Source organism: Octopus bimaculoides, chromosome 5, assembly GCF_001194135.2.
Source record: "Octopus bimaculoides isolate UCB-OBI-ISO-001 chromosome 5, ASM119413v2, whole genome shotgun sequence".
Lineage (NCBI taxonomy): Eukaryota > Metazoa > Mollusca > Cephalopoda > Octopoda > Octopodidae > Octopus > Octopus bimaculoides.
This window is the reverse complement of record NC_068985.1, coordinates 118,629,266-118,640,611: the sequence shown is the minus strand read 5'-3', so window position 1 is coordinate 118,640,611 and position 11,346 is coordinate 118,629,266. Positions and strand designations below refer to the sequence as shown.

The 11,346-nt window shown below is 35.6% G+C and overlaps 1 protein-coding gene across 1 annotated transcript in view; it reads right to left on the bottom strand.

Annotated features, from left to right (window-relative positions):
* Positions 1-264: 264 nt before the first annotated feature.
* Positions 265-11,346, bottom strand: part of LOC106882252 (tetraspanin-5) — a 159,292-nt gene continuing 148,210 nt past the window's right edge. Inside the window, exon 9 of the mRNA XM_052967959.1 lies at positions 265-10,928. The gene's annotated coding sequence lies outside the window, so the exon portion shown is untranslated. The remainder of the gene's footprint in view (positions 10,929-11,346) is intronic.

Here is an 11,346-nt window from a genome sequence, read left to right as displayed (position 1 = left end):
CACACACACATGCATACATGTTTATATGTATACATGCATAATTCTAATGAGAACATTCAAAGTTTGCTGCCATTATGATATAGAAACAATAGATTGTATGCAACAAGCAGTGAATTGGTTTTGTAGAGGATTCATTGAATGCAACATCAACAACTAATATTTCATGGAGATGGTGGTGATAGTAGGAGGAACAGGAGTTAACCGGGGAGGGGGAGTAAAGAGATGGGGTTAACAGGGTTAAAGAAAGTTTAACAAGGTAAAACATTATTATTATTAATATTATCTCTTTATTTTTAACTTCATTTTTATATTTTTGTTTTTATTCTTTGCACAGTTTTGAGAAAGCAACACCAGGTAACTGATAAAATACATCAATACATAGAAATAGTCAACAATATATTCTTTGTTATATTTTCTTAAAGTTTGTCTTTTTTTTAGTTTGTGTTTTTTAATTATATTTTTACCTTTATTTATTCAGTTATTTTATTCATTTATTTATTTACACATCGCTTAAAATCTTCAACTTATTTTGGAAACAAAATGAAAAGAAAAAATGATGATGATGATGATGGTGGTGATGGTGATGGTGATATTTTGACTTTGGCACAGGGCCACAAATTCACAGGGGGTGGAGAGGGATCACGTGGCATGGAAGTAGGGTTAGGGTGTATAAATGATTTCAAATTGACAACCTGTATACGTGACTGGTTTGATTATTGAAACAACTTTCTTTAGGATTCCAGTCCATTATATAAAAAAAAAAGGGACAAAAAAAAAAGAAAGAAAGAAAGGAAAAACCCTAAACACTGCAAGGCAATTATTTTTGTCTGGCACTTTACCCATTCTGCCACTTCAGTAGCAGTAGTACAACTGGTAATTATTTTATCAGCCCTCGTAAGAAGGATGAGTGGCAAAGTATACCATGGCAGGATTTGAACTCAATGTGAAGTGATAAGTAAATGCTTAATGCCCCCAACCACAAGACATTAATCTGCACTCTACTATCACTATTAATAAATAATAATTGTTGCTTTTAATTAATTATAAGGGTTCCTAACAAAAGCACATGGCCTAAAATTTGAAGGATGATTTACTTGATTGAAACTGACCCCAGTACTTTATTTTATCAACCCCCAAAAGGATGAAAGACAAAAGCTGACCATGGCAAGATCTGAACACAGAACATAAAAATTCAGAACAAATAAAACCACAAGGTATTTTGTCCAATTCTCTAGTGATTCTGCCAATCTACTCCGCTTATTATTATTATTATTAATAATAATAATAATGTAAAAATTATAAAAGAAAAACTAGAGTTTTTCATGAGTTACCTATGGCATCAATGCATTGACAGCTAAGTTGAAATTATGGAATATTACATGCTGGACAGCTTTGATCTTAATATATAATGGAATGTCAAAATAGTATTTGCCTGAAGTTGTTAAAAATTAAAAACAAAAAAGAAAATCATAAACCCTTATTCGCATAATACAATACACTTATTATATAATGAATATGAATTATATCTAAATTTCTTTTGGAGACTTATCACTAAAATATGAGATTTGTAGATAGAACTAACTCATACTTTTTGTTCAGTAGTCAATATAAGGTTTCAACTGATAAGTATTCAGCTACATTTGAACTCACAACTGTTACTTCTAAGAATAATTTTTTTGTTTTTCTTTATATATAAGTATTCTTAACCATTCAGCCACAACTCATTGAAAACTCAAAGCTAACAAGTTCAAACCCAACCAAGAAAGTTGTGTGTGTGTGTGTGTGTGAGAGAGAGAATGGAAGAATCTGAAGAACAATTGAGAGAAACATATACAGATCAGAATATGGTGTAAGGATATAGAAACACAAAAGCAGACATTAATACTGTGAAAATTGTAAATTTTAAGTTATTGCATCTTTGTAATGAAAATCTAGAATTCTTGACCAAGTTTTGGCCTTCCAACTACAGGGTTGGCACTTTGTATCCTTTGATTGACCTTGCATGCCTGGTGTCCTTCGTTAGCATACTTAACTATAAACAACTCTTGTAGACCTACATACAAACTTGTAGCAAAGTAGGGGGGAAATACAGCTCACTGCAAGAAACAGTATACATGTGGTGGAGAGAGGTAGTGCAGCTGACAAGTTGTTTTGTTAAATTCCATTGCAATGCTGAGCTTCAAACTTTTTGCAGGTTTATTATAATGCAATGGTAAACCTCCATGGTATAATGGCAAAATGCAAACAGCAAGCTTCGTTTTCACTCTCTTGTGTAATCCTCTCTCTAATAAGCACAAGGTGGAGAGGGCTAGTCAGATACATCAAGCCCAATGCTCAACTGGTGCTTATTTTATCAACCCCACAAAGATGAAAAGCAAAGTCAACCTTAGCAGTATTTGAACTCAGAATGTAAAAGCCGGAAGAAATGCCATGAAGCCTTCGTCTGATGTTCTAATGATTCTGCCAGCTTACCACCACTCTTTCGCATAATATAATGGTAAATCTGTCTAGTAACTGTTTCCTCTAAGATGGATAATTTCTCCTTTGATTTTTGCTATTTTATACATTATTTACAATTGACGGATATTTGTCCACATCTTGTTTGTTGTTACCACAACGTTTCGGCTGATTTACTCTCCAGCCTTCCTCAGGTGTCCTGGAGGAATTTTGAACTCAACCCTGGGTTCTCATTCCTAAGGTACATTTTGCTGATGTTACTACTATTATTATTATTATTATTATTTATTCAAGGCACTGAGTTCAATTCCAGGCTGTACCTTGAATAAATAATAATAATATCAGCAAAAAATACTTTAGGAATGAGAACCCAGTGCTAGGTTCAAAATTCCACCAGAACACCTGATGAAGGCTGGAGAGTAAATCAGCCGAAATGTGGTAACAATAAACAAGATGAGGACATATATCTGTCCAATGTAAATAATGTACAGAATTCCTCATCTCTAAAATATAGAACAGTATTTGCTATTTTATTTTCATCTTTTAGTGATGAGGGAATGCAGTGGCCAGGACTGTTTACAGGGCCTCTGAGATTGATGGGAGGAAGAGAAGAAGGCATCCTAAAATGGGAAACTTGGTCTGACTGCTTGCAATGGAGTGGACTCTGCTAAAGACACCCAAAGTCCCAAGTGTAGTTGGTAAACCAGGTGATGGATTAAGACTACCACCCAGGAAGGCCATCATAGGATTTTATCTCAAAACGTAAACAGCAAGGATAAATACCACAAGGAATCTAGTTTGACGTTCTTACAGTACCACCAATCCACTATTCTGGATTAGTATTTTTTTTTTTAATCCTGAAAGGATAAAATGTTTGTGGACCTTGGTGGGATTTGAACTGAGTGCAGACAATTGTAACTTAAAAAAAGAAAAAGAAAAAGAAAAAAAGACTAGAATTTGACTCAATTTGTTTGTCACATATGTATGACAAAATATTGGATGGCTTTGGTTATGGAAAGAAAAAAAAATGAGGGGATCTATAATTTCAGAAGTAAATAGAAAATTCTATATTTATTCTTGAGGTGGGGGGTGGGAGCTTTGGACCAGGAATCAAACTCACACTAAAGACTTGATTTGTGAGGCACTTACCTCTTGCTAATCAGCGCTGAGGTAAATAATATAATGAAAACAAAACCACGAGATTATGCAGTCACTCAGCCTGCTAGACATAGCAGCTGTATCTCCCTCAGATCATACTCTATCGTCTTAGGACATATGTCCAGGACTACATTGTCCAGTAACAAAAATATGGGTTGTTCAAGGCTGGAACATCTTTGATTATAAGTTTGCTCAATTAGGGCTTACCCGGAGCGAAACAACAACAACAAACAACAACAACAAAAGAACAAATGCAAATGCTAGAATGTTGGGTTTTTTTGGTTTTCTTTTTGTATTTCACTAACTTCTGTAATTAACCAATTACTACCTGCCCTGACTTGTAACTTATTCATGGAAAATATATGTAAACTAATACGAATTGTTTGATTTAGGCACAAGGCCAGCAATTTTAAAGGGAGGTAGTTCATTAATACCACTAACTCTAGTAGTACATGACTGGTATTTTATTTCATTGACCCCAGGAGGATGAAAAGCAAAGCTGACAACAGAACATAAAGAGCCAGAAAAAAAAATATTGCAAGACATTTCTTCTGATGCTCCAATGATTCTGTCAATCCATTGCTCTGAACACGGTGGGATTTGATTTTAAGAACATAAAGTAATGGTAATAATTACAACAATTATTATTATTACCGTCATTATAATTATTATTACTGGGAAGTTATTTTCAGTGTTTTGGATTAATTTATAAACAAGAGAAAATTAAAAACAAAACGAAAATCTGAAAAACAATAACAAAAATACAAAGCTAATTGGATTATATTGAACATAAGCAATGCACAGCAGACATAACAAGCTATGGAGAAGTATAATCAACAAATCATAATTATGAAACATTGGTTATCATTGCCATTCTTGATGGCATTTAGACAACTTCACTGGTATGAGTTATCTTTTCTTCATTTCTGCTAACTTAATTTCTTCAGCTCTTCCACCCACACCTTCCCACCTTATGCAAACGTGTGTGTGTGTGTGTGTGTGTGTTAAAAACGGACTTAAATGAGGCAGGATTTTAAAGCCAGATGATTTTTATTTCCAGTTGTAAACTTTTACCTATTTTCCAAGTAAGTGATTTTTTAAATATATTTTTTCTTTTATTCCACAAGTTTTTTTGAAAGTGCAGAGCCAAGGATATAATGTCAACAAGAAGTGCAAACATCATATAAATGTTTTGTTCGGATGGTGACAAGCAAAGCTCAGAATAACATTCATACACATATGGACACATATACAACAGGCTTCTGAAGAGTTTCTATCAAGGAATTTTACTCAAAAGACATTGGTTGACTCAGAGCTATAGCAAGAGACACTTTTCCAAGATGCCATGCTGTGGGACTGAACCCAAAATTACATGGTCGGAAAGCAAACTTCTTAACCATAGAGCCATTCCTGTACCTACTGATAGTGACAATGCATGAGAGTAATTTTACTCTTTTACTATTAAATATACTTTTCTATAAAGACAAATGCACTCACTCCACATCTCTGAGAAAGTTATCGAAATTGTTATAGTTATTTTGATATTTGCATACAACAACACATACCATGTGTGTGTGTTATTGTTTTTAAGTCTATTCTCCCAAGCTGACATGGGTGAGAGCAGTGTTTCTCAAGATGAGGTGGAAGTAAGTAACAAGTGAATAAAACTTAATATGTTGCTATATAACTTGTCTGTTAATAGTGGGGATGCATTTTTTTTTTCCTTTGAAAATCAAAGTGGGATGCAAGAGAAACACTGGGTTAAATCAAAATTTTACTGAGGCAAATTTTTCCATAGCTGAATGCTCTTCCTGTCACACAACCATAGAACAGTTGTTCATGGGAGAAAGTAAACAATGTCACTGTCTTTCACTCAGCATGTCGTTAACTTATGTTGAATCAACATTTATGCTCTCACACATGCATGCACACAATGAGCTTCCTTGCAGTTTCCGTGCACCAATTTCACCCAAGGTGTTGGCTGAGCTGAAGTCACAGTAGAAAACACCAGCTTTCAGTGCCATACTGTGAGATTGAACTTAAAACCACGCAGTCATGCCTATGCATTGGTGTGTGCATGTGTGTTAGGAAGCAGATGTGAATTGGAGGGATATGCTGAGCAGTTACCTGAAGATGGGAAAAGCAGGGACATAGAAATGAACTCAAGCAGATGTGATGTCTGGAAACAAGAATATGATGCTGCTTCCAAATCATAAAACACATCAATGATGTAACTCATGGTCAGTCATGGCTAACAGGAGCTTAGATGTGTGTGGTGTGTGTGTGTGTGTGTGTGTGTGTGTGTGTGTGTGTGTGTGTAACTTAGTTTGATTCTGTTTCAAACAATATTAATAAAGTCCAAATAATAACAGCAATATTAAGAGGGAGCTTGGGATGTCATATGACTGCTATCAGCCAAATAGCCATTAAAGACATCCTGGTTAACTTCACCAGGTCAACAGTTTTAATTAACCTCATTTTGTTTCCGCACCAACATCTTTTTGCAGTTTAAGGAATGAAAGAAAGTAGTATGGTGACAAGGAAGAGTGAGAGGGGAAAGAACAGATGCAAAAATAATTTGGGAAAAATACATGAACCGTATTTCATACATAGACATTTTTGTTCAACTTCTAAAAATATTAAAACTTTAGTTTTCTTTCTTGAGGCTCAATATCCTGACTCTGTAATGTGTGCATGTAGTATGTTGTGTGTGTGTGTGTGTGTGTGTGTGTGTGTGTGTGTGCGTGTGCATGTGCGCATGCACACACTTGGAAGGAGAATGAGAGAAAGAGTACTGAATATATGTAGAGTTTCAAAGACCCCTCCACCCAAGCAAGTTTGTCTATTCATTTTCTAGTCACACACAGCAAAAAAAAAAAAAAAAAAAAAAAAAAAGTGAAGCAGTGGAATATTTCATACACACATATAGATAGGTATACACATATAAAAATACATGTGCTTCGGAGTGTATGTATGTCCATATCTGTGTGTGTGTGTTTATACCCTCTTCACAACATTCAATTTGAGAATTTTAAAGTAAATTATTTACTTCTCAATTTCTATGCCAGGAGATATATTTATTAAGTCAAGACTCAACTCACCAAATGCAAACTTATCTCGCATGTCCTCTCTTAATGCAGTTTTTCAGCCTCACCGTTTATGTTCCTGTTCCCCCAAAATCTCTTACCTCAATTCTTACACTGCACTTAATCTAAAATAAAAATTCATCATTTTCACATCTGCTTCCCATTCTTGCATTGGTGGTACAGCTCATCACAAGTTAAGTCAGTTCTTATTCAGTTACTATCCTCCTAGCAGGTAGCAGCTCAAAACATTCCATTTTGGGCTTGGTTTCTGAAGTCGGATACCCTTCCTAACATCAACTACTTTATCGAGTATACCAGGAGCATTTTACCATGTCATGGCATGAGCTCTAGAGAGGCAATCATGTGTTCGGACAGATTAATATTAATACTTTCTACCATAGGCACAAGGCCCGAAATTGTTGGGTGGGGGGGAAGGGGCTAGACAATTACATCGACCCTAGTTCTTGACTGGTACTTATTTCATCAACCCTAAAAAGATGAAAAGCAAAGCCAACCTTGGTGGAATTTGAACTCAGAACATAAAGATGGATGAAACGCCACTAAGCATTTTGTCCAGCATGCTAACGATTCTGCCAGTTCACCACCTTAATAAGAATAATAATAATTCTTTCTACTGTATACACAAGGCCAAGAATTTTGGGGTGGGAGTAATGAAAGGGTCAGTCAATGACATCTACCCAAACATTGAACAGGTACTTTATTTCATTTATCCTAAAATGATGAAAGGCAAAGTCAACCTTGGTAACATTTGAACTGAATAATAAAAATAATAATCCTTCCTTATTTTGAGAAAAGACCAGCAATTTGAGGCATGAAGAAGTCAGTTACATTGTCCCCAGTGTTCAACTAGTACTTATTTTATGAAACCCCAAAAGGACGAAAGGCAAAGTCAACCTTGGCAGAATTTGAACTCAGAGTGCAAAAGCCGGAAGAAATGTCCCAAAGCATTTTGTTGGGGGTGATAATGATTCTACCAGCTCACCACCACAATAATAGTAATAATAATAATAATAATGATTTAAGCACAAGGCTAGCAATTTTGAGGAGAGAGGGTTAGATGAGCTTGTCAACCTTAGTACATGACTGATAACCGTTTCCATTGAACCCAGAGGGATGAAAAGCAAAGTTGACCACTGTAAGATTTGATCACAGAACATAGCAAATAGGAAGAAATTCAACAAATAAATTTTTTCTGATGTTGTAAAGATTCTGTCAATGCACTATAATAATAATTATATACCAATAATAATAATAATATTGTACATAAGCATATGTCCAAAATTGGTTGAGGGTGTGGTTATCATCTATTCAGTCACTCACAGCATTTGACTGGTACTTTATTTTATAAGAAAAAAACAAAATTACCCCAAGAGGGCTGGAAATTATATTGTAATGTCAACTAAATATTGCAAGGCATTTAGTCATCCAGCTTCTGCCAATTCTTCCAACAACCACATTTAGTATAAGAGCAACATCAATAATAATTTGCAACAAATCAACCACAGTACCAACCCCACACCCAGATGAAGCAAGTGAGCCTGGGGCTGTAAGTTAACTGGAAAAAAAAAATCAATTCCTATTTGCTGACTGGAGGTGGTAGTTAGTTTATTGAACCTGGTAGGAATAAATGGCAAAGTTAACCCTGCTGGAATCAAAACTCAGGACGGAGATGAACACAATTAAATACCATTTGGTATATTTTTTTGTGTGTGTCCAATCCTCTACTGATTCAGCCAAATCCAATTAAAGAACAATTGAAGACAACAGACATATGGTAATATACTACTTCTTTCTGCACACACAGATTATTATTATTATTATTATTATTATTATTATTATTATATTATCATTGAATGAGGACGCATGGCCTAGTAGTTAGGGTGTTACACTCATGATCACGAGATCATGGTTGTAATTCCTGGACTGGCTGGTGTGTTGTTTTCTTGAGCAAAGCAATTCATCTTACATTGCTCTGCAGTCCCTTTAACGCCTGACGTGTGATACACTGTGAACCTGTATTTGTGCAGGCTGTTCTGCAAAAACTGAGCACTCATACATTGCCTCAGACAGGAGAGTTCATCATTATTGAGTGAGAGAGTAATGCATGCCATCAAAATGACATTGGAGTACAAATATACAAAGCTCAACATACTCATCATGACTACTTGTCTGATAAGGGTACAACCATATGTGCATGACAGGATGACCTCATATCAGGATAAACCATGCATGACCTTGCAGTGGTGGGAGGGCTAGTTAGAATTTTCTTCTGGTTGAGTAGCCCATCCTGCTCAAAAGGTCCCTAAATAAGGGTCACTTAAGGATGGTGAACAAAACACCCTTGTTTCCAGGACTGAATTATTCAAACCACAAAGAATTCCTCTCAACACATGGCTATAATGCTTCCCCACTGCTCCTGTTCATGATCAGAGATGCACATATCAACAGCTATGGACATGCTCAACTGGTTACGGTCAAGCAACTGACAGGCAAATCTGTGGTGGTATTGAGCAGAATATTTGCTGTAGCCCATCTTTTACTTATTATTATTAGGGCAAAATGGTAAGAATATCAGAGAAAAAGCTTTGGGAATTTCTTCCTGCTTTTTACCTGAATTCAAATAATGTTGAAGTTAACTTTGTCATTTATCCCCACAAGGGGGTCAATAAAGAAGCAGCCTAATGCTGTCTACTAATGCTCTCCTCCTCACAATTGCTAGCCTTGTACCTAAATTAGAAGCATTGTTATTATTATTCAGGAGCTGAGAAATTGAAAGTTTCATTTGTAACACTTATGAATAGAGGAGGGCCATTTTTCTTGAGTGTGAAAAAGCACACTAGGAATATGTGAAAAGTGAAGCAAAAACAACATGAAATCAGAAAAAAAAAAAAAAAAAAAAAAAAAAAAAAAAGTGGGAACTTGGATTAAATCACAACTCGTGTAGACCCTGCAATCTTTAGTCATCAATATAAAATGAAAAAGATACAAATGCTTGAAAGCATAGTCTTGTAATGTAAAGCCATGCTTGCATGCTTGTTTCTTCAGTAGGTCAGTAGGTAGTGTGGTTGGTTGGCAATGAGACGCTATTTTTTTCCTTCATCTTATGTACTTGCTTTCATGTATTGATGAAATGGATGAATGGGATCTTTTATAAAAAAAAAAAAAGCAACAAAAAACGTTTTTTTTTAACACCTATATTCATTAACTTGATGGTAGGGAGAATTATTTACAAATGCACCCAAGTCTTTCCATATTTCACCCTCTTTCTTCCTCTTTTGCCTAACTTTCAAATATGTATGTGTGAGTGTATGTAATATGTGTGTGTGTGTGTGTAAATTCACACTACCTGTGGAATGTTGCTAATATGTACTATATTTTCAATGGTCCTATTTTGTCATGTTCTTCGCCAAAAAAAAAAAAAAAAAATTTTGATAGGCACAAGGCCACACATGTGGAGTGAGGGGGGAGGAGGAGGGAAGGGGGGCATGGTCGATTACATTGACCCCCCCCACTCCAGTACTTGACTGGTACTTTATTTAATCAATCCATCCACCCCCACCTTAGAAGGATGATAAACAAAAGGGGACCTCAGCAGGATTTGAACTCTGAACGTGTAAAAGTGGGACATAACTAAAAACTGCAAGGCATTTTTGCCCAGTGTTCCAAAGATTCTGTCACTCCATCCTGTCGTTTAAAGAAAAGGAAAATGAATGGTAATGATAACAATAAATAAAGACAAATACATGTAGAATCTGAGAGGGAGAGAGAGAGAGAGAGAGAGAGGATGTCAATGTCATGGTGTTGGTTATAGCTGTATAACTGTCCTTGATAAATGAAGAAAAAAATAAACAACAAACTGTTTCTTGTAGAAGGGTCTATATGCCCTTTTCTAACCATGAACATACAACCCTGTAATTCATATATATATATGTGTATGTATATATATATATATATATATATATATATATGCTTGTATGTGTATGTGTGTGTGTGTGTGTGTGTGTGTGTGTGTATATATATATATATATATATATTTATATATGAATGTAGGCTCTCAATGCTACCTCTTCATAATGCTGTGATTCCAAACAACTGCCTTTACAGCATTACACACATGAGCAGACATGCATGCACACATACACACGCACATGCACTCACACAAACAGTTTATCAGCAATATTTCTGTGCATAGAATATTCCCGGAATCTGGAAAGAGAGAAGAAAAAGGAAGCTTTATACGTGAATATTCAGTATATGAATATACATATGTATGTGTGTGTGTGCATAGATAACTGTGTGTGTGGGAGTGTACATACATACATAGATAAATGAATATATATGTGCATACATATTATATACCTACACATACAGATATGTATGTGTGTATATATATATATATATATAGTTCTATCTCATTCCAGGGTGAAAAACTAGAGGTAGTCGATAGCTTCCGCTATCTGGGCGACCAAGTTAGTAGTGGGGGTGGGTGCGCTGAAAGTGTAGCTGCTAGAATAAGAATAGCCTGGGCAAAGTTTAGAGAGCTCTTACCCCTGCTGGCGACAAAGGGACTCTCACTCAGAGTAAAAGGCAGACTGTATGACGCATGCGTACGAACAACCATGCT